At 43.2% G+C, this 20586-nt stretch overlaps 1 protein-coding gene across 1 annotated transcript in view; it reads left to right on the top strand.

Moving 5' to 3' along the window:
- The window catches only part of Ogt (O-linked N-acetylglucosamine (GlcNAc) transferase), a 75613-nt gene that overhangs the window by 54277 nt on the left and 750 nt on the right, over positions 1 to 20586 (top strand). Inside the window, exons 22-25 of the transcript XR_016533806.1 lie at positions 9098 to 9155; positions 15998 to 16053; positions 17417 to 17515; positions 19675 to 19732. The gene's annotated coding sequence lies outside the window, so the exon portion shown is untranslated. The remainder of the gene's footprint in view (positions 1 to 9097; positions 9156 to 15997; positions 16054 to 17416; positions 17516 to 19674; positions 19733 to 20586) is intronic.

Below are 20586 nucleotides of genomic sequence, written 5' to 3'. Positions count from 1 at the left end.
GGATTTCAAGATTGCAAGCTTGCTTAGCTGATTAGATCTCAATGCACTAGAGACTTGAATGTAATTCCAGTTTTCAGAAATTTGATAGGTAAACATTTCCTTTCAATAATATTTTGGGTAATTTCCAACTTCCCTTCTAAATGCCCTCCAAGGCTTACTGCAGATTTGTGTGTATATGCCTGTGTGTGTGTGTGTGTGAGTGAGACAGACAAACTATAAATCCAGGGGTTTGAATTCTTGATCCAGAAACTTTCTGAAGGCAGGGTTGTACTGCTTGAACCACAGCTTCACTAACTATTTTTTTTTGTCGGTCATGGCACTTGAAATCGGCCTATGCACTGTCCCCAAGCTCTTCACCTCAAGGCTATTGTTCTGCCACTTGTGCCACAGGGCCACTTCCAGTTTTCTGGTGGTTAGTTGGAGATAAGAGTCTCATGGATTTTATTGTCCGGGCTGGGTTTGAACCTGGATCACCAGATCCCAGCCTCATGAATGGGATTAGAGGCATCAGCCACCAGCTACAGGCAGAATTCGTTTTTTGTTTTTTGGTCTTGAACTTTGGGCCCTGGGGGCTCAAGACAATTGTTCTACCAGTTGAGCCACATGCCCTTCCACTGCTTTTTATGGTTAATTGGAGACAGGAATATCACAGAATTCTGCTATGGCTGGCTTCAAACTCCAGTCTTCAGATCTCAAGTCTGTTGAGTAGCTGAGGTTACAGGTATGCACCACTACTCTATTTTGACTCAATCTTTTTTAGCAATGTGATCTGTAAAGTGAGTGCTATAATTGCCTTTTTTTTAATCCTTCAACTAAGTAATTTTGCTATGCTGTCCTGGCTTTCTGTGAACTTCTGGGCTTATTCCATACTTCCACTTTATCTTCCATAGTAACTAGTACTATAGAAGCACACTATTTGTACCTTACTTTTTTGTGTGTGTCATGTGGCTTGAACTTGGCCTTGGCACTGTCCCTGAGATCTTCAGCTCAAGGCTACCACCCTACCCTTGAGCCAAGCCCCACTTCCCATTTTCTAGAGGTTAATTGGAGATAAGAGTCTCAGGTCCTTTTGTGCCTGGCTGGCTCTGAACCTTGATCCTCAGATCTCAGCCTCCTGAGTAGCTAGGATTACTGGCATGAGCCACCAAGCCTGGCCTTTTGTACCTAACTTCTTTCCTACATTTTAAAGTATCATTAAAAGGAATAAATTACAGGGGCTGGGAATGTGACTTAGTGTAGAGTATTAGCCTGCCATGCGTGAAGCGCTGGGTTATATTCTTCAGTACCACATAAAATAGAAAAGTGCTAGCCTTGAGCAAAAGCAGCTCAGGCACAATGCCCATGTCTGGCAAACACACACATACACACACACACACACACACACACACACACACACACACACACACAACCCCAAAGAATCAATTACATAAAACACTTCACACAATGCCTGGTACAAAACATACCTAATTCAGACAAGTTTTGTCTTCTAACAAAATAATGAAGTTGGGCTGGGAACATAGTCTACTTGTATAATGCTTGCCTCACGTTCATGAACCTTTGGTTCGATTCCTCATAGAAAAAAAGCCAGAAGTGGTGCTGTGGCTCAAGTGGTACAGCACTATCCTAGAGAAAGCCCCAGGACAGTGCCCAGGCCCTGAGGTCAAGCCCGAGGATTGGCAAGGAAAACAAAAACAAAAACTTAAGAACTATGGGTGTTTGTCAGAGAAAGGAGTAGTTTAAAAAGAATTTGTTTTCAAGCTTAAGTGGTAGAGCTCTAGCCATGATAAAGCCCAAGGACAGTGCTCAGGCCCTGAGTTCAGTCCCCAGGACTGGTAAAAAAAAAAAAAGCATTTGTTTTGAAAAAACAAAATGGGGGGGGGGCGGCTCAAAAAGCATTTGCTTTTTAGTGTATTTGGAGTAAAACTGAGCACCCAAATTGTTCAAACAACAACTTCTCTTTTTTTTTTCTGGTTTCTCATAGGGCTTGAACGGAGTCAGTATACTGTGAGCTTTTTCTTTTTTTTTTGCTCATGGTTAGTAGTGTTCTATCACTTTGAGCCATAGCACCACTTTCTATTTTTGGTGCTGAATTGAGCATAAGAGTCTCATAGTGTACGGTCTAGACTGGCTTTGAACTGTGATCCTCAGATTTTAGCCTCCTGAGTAACAGCTTATAGGGGTGAGCCACCAGCACTGTGCCAGTAACTGCTTGTCTTTTTTTTTTTTTTTGGTCTTTTCTTGGTACTGCGGATCGAACCCAGGACGTTACACTTTCTAGGCAAGAGGTTTGCCACATCCCATCCCCCCCTTTTTTATCCAGTCTTGGGGCTTGAACTCATGGCCTGAACACTGTCCTTGGGCTTTCTCATGGCTAGAGCTCTACCACTTGAGCCACAGCACCACTTCCAGCTTTTTTCTATATATGTGGTACTGAGGAATCGAACCTGGGTCTTCATAATTGCTAGGCAAGCACTCTACCACTAGGCCAATCTCCCTGCTTGTCTTTTTTTTGGTTGGTTGTGGGGCTTGAACTCTGGGCCTGGTTCTTGTTCTGAGTTCTTTGGGTCAACGCTACCGCCCTGCCTCTTGAGCCACAGCACCACTTCTGGTTTTTTGGTGGTGAATTTGAGGTTAGAGCCTTATGTTCTTTAGTTCTTTAGTGCCTGGGCTGGCTTTGAACCTTGATCCTCAGATCTCAGCCTCTCGAGTAGCTAGGATTACAGGCATGAGCCACAGAGCCCTTGAGCCACAGAGCCCCCCCCCCCCCCCCCGGCTTCCTGCTTGTCTCTTTTTTTTTTCTTTCTTTTTTGTGGTCCACGGGGCTTGAACTTGGCCTGGGCACTGTCCCTGAACTCCTCAGCTCAAGGCTACTGTCCTACCCTTGAGCCAAGCCCCACTTCAGGTTTTCTAGGTGTTAGTTGCAGATGAGTCTCAGGTCCTTTCATGCCGGGGCTGGCTTTGAACCTTGATCCTCAGAGCTCAGCTTCCTAAGTAATTGGGATTGTACAGATGTGATCCAGCACCCTTGTTCCTGCTTGTCTTTTATCTGCACCTGAAGAGCATATATCAGTGTTCTTTGGTGCTAGGTCTCTGCCTTGCTGTAAGAGAACTAGGTGACTCCTCTCCTGGTAGCTCCCATTGGTTGGATTTAAACTAGGAACAACAAAACAAACACGCTTAATTTTCATAAATAGAAACTTTTTTTGTGGGTCATAGGGCTTGAATTCCTAGCTTAGTAATAATGAAATACTTGAGGCAACTGCAATGAACACCAGGAATGTCTTTTAAAGCTGCTAATGAGAAATGTAAGGTTCCAACAGTCATAGCAGAGAATGGGTGTGGCCCCCAGTCCTGGATGCAGTCTCTGAGCTCTTCAGCTCAAGGCTACGGCCCTATCCCTCGGCCTGGGCGTTGCCCCTGAGCTCTTCAGCTCAAACCTGGAGTTGAGTCTCAGGTTCTTTTGTGCCCAGACTGGCTTTGAACCTTGATCCTCAGATCTTAGCTTCCTGAGTGGCTAAGATTACAGGAGTGAGCCACTGGCCTGGCTCCTTTGAACCTTGATCATCAGATCTCAGGTTCCTGAGTAGCTAAGATTACAGACTTGATCCACTGCCCTGGTTCCTGCTTGTCTTTTATCTGGACCTGAAGAGTGTTGTACCCAAAGTTCCCGATCCCCCGAAAGACCATGACCAATGCAAGCAACAAAGAGCCGTTTATTAGTAAGGTTGAGCTTGGTCCTCTGCGCCTTAGAAACCAGTGATGCTTGGAGGCCCCAAGTACAGAATTAGCACAGATTTTATAGTACGGAACAAACAAGTTTTTTTTTCATTTTCACAGCCTTAGCCTCATGTTTTGGTTAACTTTTACATTGGAACACTCCATTATTTCTTATTGGCTTTGATCTTATGGTTTTCCACATTAGTTTAGGTCGGGATGATCTTGCTAGCTATGGAACACAGCTGCAGTCCATGAGATGACCTTTGAATGTCCTTGCCAGCTGTCTGAGTAAACATCTGATGGAGCATCTTACAGTTCTTCTGAGAAGAGGCAGTTAGGATATTTCTCAGAACTTTACAAAATGGAGACTGCTTAGAAATAACTTTTTACTGAGGTTCATGAAACTTCAAAATTAATTTAGGCTTCACAAAGAGCATATATCAATATTTCTAGGTGTTTGGTTTCTTCCTTTCTGTAAGAGAACTAGGTGACTCCTCCCTTCGTAGCTGCTACTGGTTAGATTTAAGCAAGGAACAACAAAACAAACACCCTCACTTTTCGTAAAAAGGAAAGTTTTTTTGTGTGTGTATGTGGATCATGGGGCTTGAACTTGGCGTGGGTGCTGTCAGTGAGTTCTTCATCTCATGGATACCACCCTACCCTTGCTCCTGGGTGTTGTCTCTGAGCACTTCATCTCAAGACTATTGCCTCTCCCTGGGCCTGGGCCTGGGCCTTGTCATTGAGCTCTTAAGGTTAAAGCTATCCCCCTACCCTTGAGCCAAACCCCACTTTCCCTTTTCTAGAGGTTAATTGTAAATAAGAGTTTTGGGTCCTTTTGTGCCCAGGTGGCTTTGAACCTTGATCCTCAGATCTCAGCCTCCTGAGTAGCTTCGATTACAGGCGTGAGCCACCAGTGCCCAGCTTACCTATTACTTCTTGAATAATAGTTCTAATTGTCTTTTCATGTTATACTATATCAGTTAATAATTGCTCAACTTGTTGGCAAACCTTTAAGAGACTTAAGCATAGACCTATGAAAATAGACAAAACAGAAAATTCAAGCAGGAATGGCCGCGTAAGCCACGGTGCCCAGCAATATGAAATGTTTATGGCTGGATTCACCTTGTAGCATCAGTCTTTATGCAATCCTTACTAGTCGAGACACTGAGATGTGAGGGTTGCAGTTAAGAGTCAGTCCAGGGAAGAAAAGTGACTGTCATACCTCCAATTAACCACTCAAAGTGTGAGCGGCGCTGTGGCTCAAAGCGCTATAGCGATAGCCATGAGAGAACGAGCTCAGCGAAAGCGCTTTGGCCCGAATTCAAGGCCAACAATTAGGAACCCCTAATAGAATTGCGGTTGGGTCTATGACCTCTGTATTGAAATGTAGCATTGTGGACGTTGTGTAGTAATCAAAACGTTCTGTGAAAAGGAAATATGCGTAATTCCAAAAGTACGTATGGTAGGTGGTTTTATGGTTAAACTGGTTGACCGCTGGGAACATAATTTATTCATAATCGCAGAAGTGTGGATTTGGGTTCTAGGTGATGATAGGTGCACACAGGGCGGGAAAAGTCACTTCCTGCTCTATGGTCCCGCCTTCTTCCATAAAAATGTGGGTGTCTCCCGCCTTGCCGGCCATCTTAGAGACTACGGGAACAAGGACGGGTGAGTGGCGTGGTGGGCTGAAGTGGGCTGAGAGGTTAATACTGGCTGGGCAGGTTTAATTAAAGTAAGGACTGCTGGTTGCCTTACACTCATTGCTGACATGCTTTACTTACATTTAGGCAAAATAAAATTGGCCGTTTGTATATAAAGTGCTTTGAGTGATAAATTTGAGTAGTATTTTGGTATTGCAAAAATGGGGGAGAAAGTAGATGATTGGGCGGAGTGGGGAGTGTGTCTGTGCAAGCTGTAGATGAATGGCTCCGGATTGGGTGCAAAGGACGGTGTTTAAGGGGGACTGTTGCAGTGTGGTACAGGTCTCTGTCCCAGGCCTCACTTACGCTGTTTAAGACTTGTTGCGGGGTTCGGAGTAGGGCGAGGGAAGGTAGCATGCAATGGGGGAGGGGAGAGGCATTAGAAGCATGAAGGTGGGGCTGCGGTGCACGAGCGGCTGGGGCGGCAGGCGCAGTGGCCGCTTGGAGCCGCTGTTGCTGGGGAGTGGCTGTGGTGGGAGTGGCTGGAGTGGGTGCAAGGCCTTGGTGAGAACGACTGAGGTCGGAGCAACTTGGTGGAATCGACTGTGGCTGGAGCAACTGTGGCGGGAGTCGCAGTGGCTTCTTGGAGAGGCTGTCGCCGGAGCACAGCAGTAGTGGGTGGGAGCAGCTGTGGTCGGTGCGTGGTTGTGGCTGGAGCTGATGTGACAGAAGCAACTGTGGATTCTTAGAGTGGCTGTGGCCAGAACGGCACAGTGGTGGGAGTGGCTGTGCTAGTTATAGCTTTGGTGACAAATGTGGCGGGGGCCACATTAGCTTACTGGAGCGCCTATGGCAGGGGAGCAGCTGTGCCAGGAGTAGTTGTGGCTGGAGTACAGTATAGGTGGGAGCCGAAGTGGCCTGAGTGGTTGTGGCAGGAGAGGCTGTGGTGGGCACGTGGCATTGCTGGTAGGAGCGCGGACCAGGCGGGAGCGTGGTATTGGTGGCAGGAGCGCGGACTAGGCGGGAACGTGGTATTGGTGGCGGGAACGCTGTATTGGTGACGGGAGCATGGCGTAGGCGGGAACATGGTATTGGTAGCCGGAGCGCGGCATAGGCGGGAGCGCAGCCTTGGCGGGAGCTTGTCATTGGCCAGAGCGCCGGTGGCAGGAAAGCCAATGGCAGCACAGAGCACCAATTAGGGGTGGAGCCTAATCTTTAGGAGTCTGGCTGGAAGTGGGAATAGTAAGGAAAAGGGTAGAAAGGTCCAAGCCTCATTGGTGGAAGGATGGAGACATCAAAGCCTGATTGGAGGGAGCCTGGCTGAGGTGGCCGTAGTTCTGAAGTGGGAGTCCTAGACAGGCTAGTTGGACAACTGACAGACTTGAAGAGGTCTGTAAAGGTTGGAGATGGTTACGTGGATGGGCAATGCCTGTTAGGATCACTTGGCACTAGATTACAGAGTTGGTCTTAGCTGCGAACGTGACTAATGTTCCTGCTTTACTAATGCGAAGCGGAAGTTAGAGGAGTGACGTAGGCAGAAGTAGGTGAGGGGCTTGATGGTGAACCATGCACCTCATAGAACAATTATCCAGTGTGGCATTATGGAAGTAACATACTGGGACTGTATGAGTGCATGGCTACTGAATTGCTTTCCAGAAGGTGGTAGAAGTAGTGGGAAGGAGGCTAGAGGAGTGTGGGTGTGGGCTTGGATTCATGTTCACAGTGAGAACGTTGGGTAGGTGTTGAGCATGGGTAATTGATGCCAAGGTTGAAGAAAAAACGATGTAGTGGCTAAAATGAATGTTGCATATCTCCCTGATTTCTGGCCCTCAGCAACAGGGCATTTGAGGTGATCTGAGAAGCCTCTGGCTGCTTTGGGCTGTTTATTATTGATTTACTACTGTGGTTTGAGGGCATGCTTGTTAGACCAATGAACTTTCCACTACTTCAGCATTTTTAAAAAATTTTATTTATTTATTTATTGCCAGTCTTTGCTTGAACTCAGAGCCTGAGCATTGTCCTTGCGCTTTTTCTTAAGGCTATACCACTTGAGCCACAGAACCACTTCGAGCATTTTTCTATGAATATGGTACCGAAGAATTAAATCCAGGTCTTTGTGCATGCTAAACAAGTACTCTACCACTAGGCCAAACTCCTGACCCCTATTTTATTTTTATTTTTATTTTTGTTGTTCATGGGGCTTGAACTTTGGGGCCTGGACGCTGTCGCTCAGCTCTTCACCTCAAGGCTACTTCCCTACTCCTTGAACCACAGTGCCACTTCCTTCCTGTTTTTTAGTGATTAATTGTAGAAATAAAGAGTCTCATGGAACTTTAAGTGCCCAGACTGGCTTTGAACTGTGATGCTCAGATCTTAGCCTCCCAGTAGCTAGGATTATAGCAGTGAGCTACTACACCCTGCTTGAGCCCCCCCTTTCTCCCCCTCCCCTTTTTTCCCCTTTCTTCGGTCGGTCTTGAGGCTGAAGCTCGGGGCTTGGGCACTGTCCCTGAGCTCTTCAGCTCAAGGCTACTGCCCCACCTACTCCTAAGCCACAGATCCACTTCAGGTTTTCTAGTAGTTAATTGGAGAAAAGAATTTCATGAATTTTTCTTGCGTGGACTGACTTCAAAATGAAATTTTCATATCTGAATGGGAGCCATTGCTATTTTATTTTTTGCGGTCATGGAGCTTGAAATATGGCACAGGGCACTGTCCCTGGGCTCTTCAGCTCAAGGCTATTGCCCTACCCTGTGAACCACAGTGCCACTTCTGGTTTTCTAGTAGTTAATTGGAGATAAGAGTCTTATGGATTTTAGTGCCTGGGAAGGCTTTGAACCTTGATCCTCAGATCTCAGCCTCCTGAGTAGTTAGGCTTATATGCATGAGCCACCACACCCTGCTCTCTCTCTATTTTTTTTTGTCTCTCCCCAGTTCTGCATCTTGAACTTGGGGAATATGCACTGTACCTGAAGTTCTTTTGGTTAAGGTTCTACCACAGGGTGTTTTTTTTTTCTGAGTAGTTTATTGGAGGCAAGAGTCTCATGGACTTACCTGTGCCCACTTGCTTTGAACCGCCTGAGTAGTTAGATTACATACGTGAGCCACTGGTGATTTTGTTAATGAGGGAAAACCAGCATCAAAATATATTTTAATATACAACTTGTTGAGGGAGACGGCAAAACTGGGAGAAAACAAGGAAGGAAGAGTTGACATTGTTCAGAAAGAAATATACTCAGTTACCTAACATATCTAATTATAACAACTCTGTATATCATCTTTATAATAAAAATATATTGTAGATACTTTCATTCAACAAAAGAAAATTTAGAAAGCTGGAAGTGTAATTCAAGTGGCAACCCTGTGGTACTAGGTTTAAACCCTCCTGTTGTCTAAAAGAAACCAAAGTAGGGGCTGGGAGTTTGGCCTAGTGGTAGAGTGATTGCCTAGCATGCACAAAGACCCTGTTTCTATTCCTCGGTGCCACATGCATAGATTAAAGCCACAAGTGGTGCTGTGGCTCAAGTTGTACAACTCTAGCATTGAAAAAACCCAAGGACAGTGCTCAGGCCCTGAGCCCAAGCCCAGGACTGGCCAAAAATAAATAAAGAAAAGAAAGCAAGCTTTTGGCTTTAAATGAGTATAAAATAGTAGTACGCAAATATAAATGCAGAATGTAAAAATGGATCTGTTCTTCTGAGTTCTGGCTTTCTTAAGCAAATATGTGTTTGTCTTCACTACAGAAATGGACAAGTCAGAAGAAAAGCCTGACCAGCCTGGTCAATTACACGCCCCGGATTGGTGAGATATGCAAAGCTGTTTTCTGTTTTATAATTTTGGTAAAACTTACTCAAAATTAATATTTTGTTTTGTGGGTCATGGGGTTTGAACTCTGGGCCTGGGCACTGTCCCTAAGCTATTAACCTCAAGGCTAGTGCCCTACCTCTGAGCCACAGCCCTACTTCTCCTTTTGTAGTAATTAATTGTAGATAAGAATCTCACATACTAGGCTGCCTTTGAACCAGGAATCTCAGATCTCAGCCTCCTGAGTAGCTAGGATTACAGGCATGAGCCACCACTCCTGGTGAATAATTTTAAAGTTTTATTAGTATAAATTGTTGAAATGTTTTATTATAGGTTTCATATAACTTAGTCAATTGTAAAAGGAGAATAAAAGGAATAAAGAGCTTGAGTCCTTCCACAGCCCCACTTTCTGTTTTCTAGTAATTGGAGATAAGAGTCTCATGGACTTTAGTACGTGGGCTGGCTTTGAACCACAATCTTCAGATCTCAGCCTCCTGAGTAGCTAGGATTACAGGTGTGAGTCACTGGTGCCCAGCTTGGGCCTTTAAGTTATTTTTTTTAAAAGAACAGGGTCTACCTCTACCTCTATTTTCAAGCTTCTTTTGGGGGGGGGAGTGGTTATGGGACTTGAACTCAGGGCCTGGGTGATGTCCCTGAGCTCTTCAGCTCAAGGCTACTACCCTACCCTTCAGCCACAGCCCAACTTCCCATTTTCTCGTGATTAATTGGAGATGAGTCTCTTGGCTCTGGGACCGGGAGTTGGCCTAGTGGTAGAGTGCTTGCCTAGCATGCACGGAGACCTGTGTTCAATTCCTAGGTACAACATATATAGAAAAATTGGAAGTGGGGCTGCGGCTCAAGTGGTAGAGCACTAGTCTGAGGAAAAAGCCCAAGGACAGTGTTCAGGCCCAGAGTTCAAGCCCCAAAACTGCCAAAAAAATAAATAAAATAAAGTTTCTTGGCTATGTAGTGCCTGGGCTGGCTTTGAAACACGATTCTTAGATCAGCCTCCTGAGTAGCTAGGATTACGGGTATGAGCCACTGCGCCATGCTCTTTTTTTTTTTTAATATTTCCCCCTGTTTGGCATCTTGAACTTGAGGAATATGCACTGTATCTGAGCTTCTTTTGCTTAAGGCTCTACCACATTTTTTTTTCCTGGAGTAGTTTATTGGTTGATGGTAAGAGTCTCATGGACTTTCCTGTGCCCGCTTGCTTTGACTCTCCTGAGATAAGAGTCTCTCAACTTTGTAGTGCCATGGTTGGCTTTGAAACAAGATTCTCAGATCTCAGCCTCCTGAGTAATTAGGGTTTCAGGCATGAGCCACTGTTCCCAGCGCTTTTTTTTTTGCTAGTCCTGGAGCTCAAACTCCGGACCTGCGCACTGTCCTTGGACATTTTTTGCTTAAGCCTAGCACTCTGCCACTTGAGCCACAGTACCACGTCCAGCTTTTACTGTGTATGTGGTTCTGAGGAATCAAACCCAGGGCTTTGTGCATGCTAGGTGAACACTCTTAACCACTAGGATATGCTCTCAGCCCATTTCAGGCCTTTTAATAAGCCAGAATCTTCCTATTTTCACTTAAAAAATACAATCATTCATTGGTTGCAACATTGCACTTATTTTTCTTTATTGAGATGGGGTCTTGGGAGCTCTTTCCTAAGGTAGGGTGCATCTATGATCCTATCAATCACAGTTTTTTGAGTAGCTAGGGTTGTAGTTATGACACAGCACATGTAGTTTATTTTCTTTGTAATTGAACTACCATGGTTCCTAAGCAGACTTGTTTAATATGGTACACAATAAAATGCCATATACAGTTACATAAGTCAAGCAAAAAGTACATTTCTTTTTGAACAGTGTCACCCCTTCCCTCACACACTGCCAATGTTTCCCTTCCATGCACTCATAAGATCTATAGTTAATTTTCAACACAATGCTGAGTACCATTGTTCCATTTGTTCACCCTTTGTTCCTCTATTTTTTGCCTCCCTTATATTCCCAAACACTAATAAACAGAACAAAAGAGAAAGAAAACAAAAACAGCAAAAGGAAAATAAAAACCTTGTTTTCATTTCCTAGAGTTCATTCCTTTGGGGGTGGGTGGGAGTCATGGGACTTGAACTCAGGGCCTAAGTGCTGTCCCTGAGCTCTTTAGGTCAAGGCTGCCATCCTACCCTTGAGCCACAGCCCCACTTCCTGTTTTATAGTGATTAATTGGAGACAAGAGTCTCCGATTTGTATTGCCTGAGCTGGCTTTGAACCAGGCTGGCTTTGAACAGCTGAACCTCAATCCTCATATCTCAGCCTCTTGAGTAGCTAGGATTATAGTCCTGAGCCACCGCGTCCAGCTCCTTGAGTATATTTTGATAAATATTATTTTGTTCAGACACAGAAATTGTGGCCTTCTGGGCTGGGAGTTTGGCCTAATGGTAGAGTGCTTACGTAGTATGCGTGAAGACTTGGGTTCGATTCCTTGGTACCACATACACAGAAAAAATCTAGAAGTGGTGCTGTGGCTCAATTGGTAGAGCTCTAGCCTTGAGAAAGCCCAAGGACAGTGCTCAGTTCCTGAGTTCAAGCCCCAGGACTGGCCAAAAAAAAAGAAATTGTGGCCTTCTGTTCTCTTAACAATATCCCCTTTTGGTTCACTGCGTATGAATTCCTAGAGACCTATAATATTTATTTGCCCCAGTATTTTAGATCTAGCTTTGCATATGAGAGAATACATGTATTGTTTGTTTCCTTTACCTTGGCTTACCTCACTTAACAGGATTTGTGTAAAATTCCACTGTATATAGATACTGCATATTTTTAAAATATTTTTTATTGTAATTAATAAAAGGGTTACATGATATTTGCCAGATAGAAGGTACATTAATTCACATACATTGGGACTTGAACTCTGGGCCTGGGGTTGTCCCTGAGCTTTTCAGCTCAAGGCTACAGCCCTACCCTTTTAGCCACAGTGCCACTTCTGGTTTTCTGGTGGTTAATTGGAGGTAAGAGTCATGGAATTTTTATTGCCAGGGCTGTTTTGAATTGTGATACTCAGATCTTAGCCTCCTGAGTAGCTAGGATTACAGGTTTGAGACTGTGCGCCCAGTACTAGACATTTTTTTTAAAAAGTAAAATTGGGTGTAGTGGCATATAACTAATAACTGAAGAAGCAGAGGTAGTTGAATCTCAAGTGTTTGGACAGTTAAAACGATATGAGGAGCCCATTTCTTATTTTAAAAAAATCTGGGCGCGGTGGCTGTTGCCTGTAATCCTAACTATTTAGGAGACTGAGATCTGAGAATTGCGTTTCAAAGCCAGCACAGGGACTCATATCTCCAATTAACCACTAGAGAACAGGAAGTGACACTATGGCTTCAGGGGTAATGCGGTAGCCTTGAGCTGAAGAGCTCAGGGATAGTACACAGGCCGAGTTCAAGCCCCACAACTGACCAGGGCGGGGGATACCATCACAAAAATTCAACTCAAAACAACTCTGACATTCCATCTCACCCTAGTTAGATTGCTCTACATTGTGAATTCAGACAACAAATGTTTACAGGGATATGGAGGGAAAAAATGGAATGTAAACCATGTATAACCATGCTGGACAGCAGTCCGGAGGTTCCTGAAAAAACTACTCCTGGGCATCTACCCTGAGCATCATGAGTCAGGATATGATAAAGACACCTGTACATCCATGTCCATTGCCCCACTATTCACAATAGCCAAGATAGGGAAACAGCACAGATTCCCTACAATAGTTGAGTGGATCCAAAACATGTGGTACCTATACACAATGGGATTTTACATAGTCATTAGAAAGAATAAAATAGGGGCCAAGAGTTTGGCATAGTGGTAGAGTGCTTACCTAGCATGCACGAAGACCTGGGTTCGATTCCTTGGTACCACATACATAGAAAAAGCCGGAAGTAGTGCTGTGGGTGAAGTGGTATAGCTCTAGCCTTGAAAAAGCCCAAGGACAGTGCTCAGGCCCTGATTTCAAGCCTCACAACTAGCCAAGAAAATAAGAAAGAAAGAAAGAAAGAAAGAAAGAAAGAAAGAAAGAAAGAAAGAATAAAGTAATGTCATTTGCAGGGAAATGAATGGAACTAGAACAAGCCATGCTTAATGAGGTAAGCCTAGCTCAGAGAGACAAATGTTGCCTGTTCTCTCTGATATGTGGAAATTAGATTTAAAATATACTGGATATGATAAATTTTTACAGGTTTTTAGATATTTAAACAAAATAAGACCAACCGAGATTACTCTTAGGAGAGACATACAAAGATGCAAGTATAAAAATATACATAGACTGGGGGTGGGAGTTTGGCCTAGTGGTAGAGTGCTTGCCTAGCATACACAAAGACCCAGGTTTGATTCCTCATTAACTCATTTCCACCAGTTGGACATGGTGCTGTGGCTCAAGTGGTCAAGTTCTCTCCTTGAGAAAGCCCAGGAAAATTGCTCAGGCCCTGAGTTCAAGCAAAAAAAAATTATGTATGTATTGAAATCAACTCCAAGGGATGGAAACAAAAGACTTCTCTTTTTATTATTCTGTCTACTTTATGTAGGCATGTGTTCATGTATAAATCTTCAGAAAGGTTGGGGAATGGTGTAGAATTCTAGGGAAAAAGAAAAGTACAGCAGTGGAAATCACTGGACACTGATGAATGTGAGCTATAGAACTTTGGTAGGACTGGGAGAAAAATGAAGGTACACAGAATAGTGTATGAAAGGAAATGTACTCATTATCTGACTCATGTAATCCCTCTATATCATCTCTATAATAATCCCTCTGTATACCACTTCTATAATGACAATAAATTAAGCTAATTAAAAAAAAACTCACAGAAATGTGTTCCAGCCTTTTGACTGGATTTTTTTGTGTGTGTCTGTCCTGAGATTGACACCAAGTAGATGTTGAACAAATATTTAAAGAAATTCAGTGATTTATTTACTTATTTTTTATTAGAAAAGTGATAGTGAGCTTATAGTTAAAAATCAGTTTTTGATAAAGCTTACAAGAAATGCCCACGTCTTGGTCCAAACCTAGATGGAGTCTCTATTAGGCATACTATGGGAAGAGTGGATCAAGAAAAAGATGGTGAGTGGAATATTACATTCAGAGTCCTGTAGGCAGGACTAATAATGAAAATATTTAAGGACTAATAGAACCTAGGATGGTCGCATAGTGAGAGTAGGTGTCTACCCATGTACAATAGATATATATTGTCAAAGTACACCTTTAGACCCAAAAGTATCAGTCCTCCCTATAAAACTTTCAAGAAGTAAATTGGACCCTGTATGTTTGTGTTTATGCGTCTGTCTATGCATGCTCATGTGTATATGTATACATATGTATATACATACATGTATACATCTATATCCATACATATACACACATATATACACATACATGCATGCAGGATTAATTGCTCAACCTTTGATTGTTCATTGGATTTCATAAGGACAGTTGAAGTCAGGGAGCCACAGAGAGAAGCCAGTAATCTAGCTATTCAGGAGGCTGAGATCTGTGAATCACAGTTTGGAGCCAGCATACACAGAGAAATCTGTTAAACAGAAAATCAAATGGTAGGACAAAAGTCTTGAGTGAAAAAAAAAACCCTAAGCATAAGTGTGTGACACTGAGTTCAAGGTCTAGAACTGAAGCACAATGCCTAGGCCCAGAATACATGTCCCATGACCACAAATAAGCAAAGAAAATCCTGGTGTTGAGTTGAGAAAGAGAAGTAAATGAGAAGGAAAGGGTGAAGAGGGATAAGATCCAGATATTGGTGACTTTCACCAATAATTTGAGCTACTCAGAATGTTGAGATCTGAAGGATAGCAGTGTAGGCTAGGGAAAAAAAGAACGTATCTACTCCAAAACATTAAGCAAATAGGAGGGTCGGAGCCACTGCTCAAGTGGTAGAGCATCAGCCAAGTAAAAAAGCCAAGCATGTGTGAGGTCAAGTGTAATCTTAGTACTGCCCCCAAACTAAGTAATATATATTATAGCTACCATACATTGCTTAGAAAATATTGGAAAGGTGATGGACTTAAGCCTGCGAATTATAAAGGACCCCAAGAGGTGCTTAAACACTTCAACCTAAGTAATACAGAGTGTGACTTCTGGTGAGCAGTTGTATGCTATGTGTGACATCCTTCTACCAGAGTTGAGCGTTGACTTTTGACTGTAGCGTGGTAATCAGGAGAGACCTCCATTCTGTCAACTGCTGGTTTCTGTCTTTGTTAGACCACTGCATCTGTTAAGTAATAGGAGAACCACATAGACAAATCTCTGACCTGGTTTTCCCAGTACTGATAGGATAATATACTGAGTGCTTAGTTTACAGTTGACCCAGAGCAGGTATCTCCTTCAGAAATCAAGTATGAGCTGAGCACTGGTGGCTCATGCCTCTTATCTAGCTACTCAGGAGGTTGAGATCTGAAGATCACAGTTCAAAGCCAACCCAGGCAGGAAAGTCTTTGAAACTCTTAACTCCAATTAATCACCAAAAAACTGGATGTGGCACTGTGGCTCAACATGGTAGAGCACTAGCCTTGAGCTGAAGAGCTCAGAGATAGTGCCCACGCCCATAGTTAAAGCCCCATGGCACACACACACAAAAATCATGTATGAAAATGGGAAAGATGCATAGAAAGATGGAAAATCAGGAAAACTGTTAAATCTGAATAGTTCCAAAGAAAGAAACAGACTTATTGGGGGGGAAAAGACCAAATATTGGCAAGGGATAACCTTGTTCATTCCAGGAAAGGTGGACAATGCTATAAAGAGAGTAATATGTTCAGATCTCTTTTTTATGTCTCATTGATTAGGTATCCAGTTGTTGAGGCAATATCTGATGATGAAAATGGCCGAACCAGCAACCCAGGTAAAATATGCATTAAAAGCACTGAAGGCAAGTATATTTCTCCTCTGGAAATCTCTTAGGTGATCTCTGAAGCTTTAGTACTCCATAGTTTCTAAATCCTAATAGGCTGATGGGGGTTTTGTAATCCTTTAGTAGTGCTGCTTTAATCCTTGAGTGTCCTCCACTGAAGACTTTATACCTGCCTAGAGATCCATACTAAAAGCAGAAGGGACAAATTAAAAGCTGAGACTGGGGCTTTTCTGTTGCGCCTTCAGCTTTTTTCTTCTGTTCCTTCATATGTGGGAATCACTTGAAGAGGAAGGGAATAAAGCTTGGGTGCTTGCTGGAGACTTGTAAGCTATGGTTTCAACCACTCAAGAAACTACCTAGTGCCTGCATAGTTACACAAGTTAGGGAATACTATAAGTTTAGCCAGGAAATAATCACTAAATAAATCGTCTCCTGAGTCATAGAAATTTAGCTTGATCCAAAAGAAATTCACTGCTCCCAGTAAAATAATTATAATAATAATAAGACAAAAAGGGAAACAAGCAAGATGTAAGCAAAATACTTAGCTGTAATTTTTTTGCCAGTCCTGGGACTTGAACTCAGGGCCTGAGCACTGTCCTTGGACTTTCTTTACCATGTGAGCCAAGCACCACTTCCAGCTTTTTCTATGACAAACCTGGATCTTTGTTTCCTGCTAGGCAAGCACTTTACCACTAGGCCAAACTCTCAGTCTCTTAACTGTAATTTTTAATGCCACATTTTCCAGCTTGTTCAATTTTCCCTCAGTAAAGTGATGTATTTGAGGAGGGGTTAGAGGGAGCATATTTATAAAAGACTATCTGGAGTTTCAGATTTAATTCTGGAAGAGTTATTGGACCGGGTTCTATCCTTGGTACCACATACATAGAAAAAAGCCAGAAGTGGTGCTGAGGCTCAAGTAGTAGAGCTCTAGTCTTAAGAAAGTCCAAGGACAGTGCTCAGGCCCTGAGCTTAAGACAAAGACTGGCAAAAATGAGGTGGATAAGCTGGGCACCTGTGGCTCACATCTGTAATCAGGCTACTCCAGAAGGCTAAGATCTGAAGATTGTGGTTCAAAGCCATCGGCAGGAAAAGTCTATGAGACTTTTTATCTCCATTTAATCACAAAAAAAGAAGTGAAGCTATGAATCAAGTGCTAGAGTGCTAACATTGTACAAAAGAAGTTTAGGGACAGCGCTTAGGCCCTGATTTTAAGACCCAGGCCAGTGCAAACAAAATAAAGTGGATGTATTCACTGTCTCCTGGCATAATTCACCTGATAATATTGAAAAACAGAATCCTGGTGAAAGTCTTGACTAGTCACCAAATGATCCTGAGACTAACCTAAACATTACAGGCAAAAAATCCACTGATGAAGTTTCTGTCGGTGAGGTGGAACAACCAAGGAAAAGAAAGGAAAAAACCAAACATATATGTGTGACATCTCTTAAGACAGGTATGCTCACTACATCTTTCCCTGGGAATGGGGCCATTTGGCCCTGCTTGTCTGCTGTGCCTTCTTTTTTGATATGCCTGTGGTAGGGCTGGTAGGCCTGTCTTGCCTTCAGGATTTACATGTTATGAAAATTTCTTTAGCAGTGATTAGGTGTTTGGACACCCCAGTAGAAAAGATCTTTGTAGAAACCTGAGAGTCATACCTATGGTATTGTCTTTATCATGCTCCTATTTCTGTTTTTCTTTTTCCTTCCCTATTGGGGGCTTGAACTTTGGGCCTGGGCCTTGTCCCTGAGCTATTCAGCTCAAGGCTGTGCCCTACTCTTTGAGACACAGTGTCACTTCTGGTTTACTAGTGGTTAATTGAAGATAAGAGTCTCATGGACTTTAGTGCCTGGACTGGTTTTGAACCATGATCATTGGATCTCAGCCTTCTGAATAGCTAGGATTACAGGCGTGAGCCACCGTGCCAGCTCATGCTCGTATTTCTCAATATTCACTTTTCTACAACTCTAGGGTACTTTTTCTGTGCAAGTTTTGTGTTGAATATATACTATTTTTATTTTTCAGTTATTTGTTTAGCTTGAACTCAGAGTCTGAGCACTATCCCTGAGTTTTTGTGCCCAAGGCCAGTGCTCTACTACTTTGAACAACAGCGCCACTTCTGGTTTTATGGTGGTCAGTTGGAGACTTTCCTGCCTGGTCTGGTTTTAAACGATGATCCTCAGATCTCAGCCTTTTGAGTAGCTAAGATTATAGGCTGTAAGCCCCTAGTGCCTGGCCATTTTTCTGCTCTTTTTCCCCTTTCTTTTCTCTTTCTCACTGCTTCTTTACCCCCTTTCTAATCTTTTCTGTTCATTTTCTTCTCTCTCTCTCTCTCTCTCTCTCTCTCTCTCTCTCTCTCTCTCTCTGACTTTCGTTTTTCTTAGTTTTTCTCTGTGTGAAACTGTAGATAAAATTCTATATCTCATTTTACACAGGACTCCACCATTGTGTTAATTCCTCTGGCCATTCAATTAAGCAGCTCCTTCCTCCTGGATTCTCCTGGCCTTTTAAAAGTCTCAGATGCACTAATCATGGTCACATAGTGCTGAATCTTGATCCTGAGTCTGTTCTCCAAGTAGCTTTCTCACAGGAGGAATCTTATCCCTCCAAATGAGGCTAAAGTCTCTCTCAGGCTCTAGCTTCGTGATTGGCATGTGACTCATGTTTTATAAATTCCTTAAATAAAGGAATGAGTGACAGTAAGCTTGGTTCCTAAGCCTCTGGTAGAGTTACTGGTACTGTGGATGGAGACGAAAGAAGAAAGGGCGAATTTGCTGATTGAAGTTGCTTCAAGTATGAGTTACATCATTTCACTCCTATGCCCCTGTGTGTCTACAGTGACCCATGTAACCTAGCTTCTTTTTTTTGCCAGTTGTGCGGCTTGAACTCAGGGTCTGAGGACTATCCTTGGACTTTTTTTTCTCAAGGCTAGAGTTCTACCATTGAGTCACAGTACCACTTCCAGCTTTTTTCTATGTATGTGGTGCCAGGTCTTAGTGCATGCTAGGCAAGCATTCTACCACTGGGCCAAGCTCCAGGCCCCCACTTTTTTGGGTAACAGGGCTTGAACACGGCCTGGGCACTGTCCCTAAGCTCTTCAGCTCAACGGTACCACCCTACCCTTGAGCCAAGCCCCACTTTCCATTTTTTTCTTTCTTTTTTTTTGTGTGTCTTGGGGCTTCAACTCTGGATCTGGAGGCTGTCCCTGAGATCTTCAGGGACACTTCCTGTTTTCTAGAGGTTAATTGGAAATAAGAATCTCAAGTCCTTTTGTTCCCCGGCTGGCTTTGAACCTTGATCCTCAGATCTCAGCCTCCTGAGTAGCTAGGATTATAGGCATGAGCCACTGTGTCTGGCCACATAACCTTGCTTTTAAGGACATAGTTCTCTGTTCTTGTGATGTTGTTACCCAGCTCACTGCACTTATGTCTTAGTTATCCCCTTGACAGAAATACTCAGAAGGCAGCAAATATGCAACCCTCCTACATACTTTTACTGATAGATGGTATTTATTTATTTTGCTGTGCTTATGTTGGATTGCTGTATAGTTAACTTTTTTTCAAAGTGCTTGATGGTACCAATTTTCTGGTTATATATCCACTCTTCTTCTTTCAGCTACCAAAGGACGAAAACGCAAGTCTTCAAAGGACATCAGTGAAAAATGGGAGACTGAGTATATATCATTCACATTCAATAATATGAGTATTGATTGGTTGTACACTTGTTTCCTGTTCTACTGGAAGCCGAGATGGATCTTCAAGGGGATAATAAAGTGTGATTCTGGACACAGAGCTAGATTTCTGATGCTTGAATGAAGAGCACATGCAAGGGCTCATAGGCCACTTGCTAGTTTCCTACTTCTTCTTGCTCAGAAGTTCAGTGGTGGACTGGGCCTGTTAAGATCCCAGCATTTACTTGGTAGAGTGGACCTTTCTGCCCACACAACAGCTCTTGCCTCTGAGAATTCTTTTGTCTTTAAGCTCAGGTCAAAGAGTGATGAGTGTGGTATAGCCTGGTGACCACACATTTTATCTTTAACCCCAGAAAAATGCAGCCTACAGAGTAGCTAAAATTACAGGCTTAAGCCACCAGCACCAGATTTTATTGAATATTTTTTCTTTTGAATTGTGGATGTTGCTTTGTTGCCCTGGCTGGTCCAAAATCCTGGGCTCAAAATGATTTCTTTCCAGGTCAATTTTCTAAGTAGCTGTGTCAGACAGACAACATGCTTGACTATTGACTATAATATTTTGAATTCCTAATTATAAGGAAAAAACAAGACTAATGCTCAAATAGTGTTTCTGAAAATGTCATCTGTTAGCCTACAGCAACAGAATTTCTTTTGTTTTTTCTTTCTTTTCTTTCTTTCTTTTTTTTCTTATTTTGTGGGTCATGGGGCTTGAACTGGCCTGAGTGCTGTCCCTGAGCATTTCAGCTCAAGGCTACCACCCTACCCTTGAGCCAAGCCCCACTTCAGGTTTTCTAGGGGTTAGTTGGAGATAAGAGTCTCAGGTTCTTGGGCTGGGA

This window comes from Megascapheus bottae, chromosome X, assembly GCF_031878675.1.
Source record: "Megascapheus bottae isolate mThoBot1 chromosome X, mThoBot2.hap1, whole genome shotgun sequence".
Classification (NCBI taxonomy): Eukaryota; Metazoa; Chordata; class Mammalia; order Rodentia; family Geomyidae; genus Megascapheus; species Megascapheus bottae.
The sequence above is the reverse complement of the archived record's forward strand: the minus strand, read 5'-3'. Positions and strand labels throughout refer to the sequence as shown.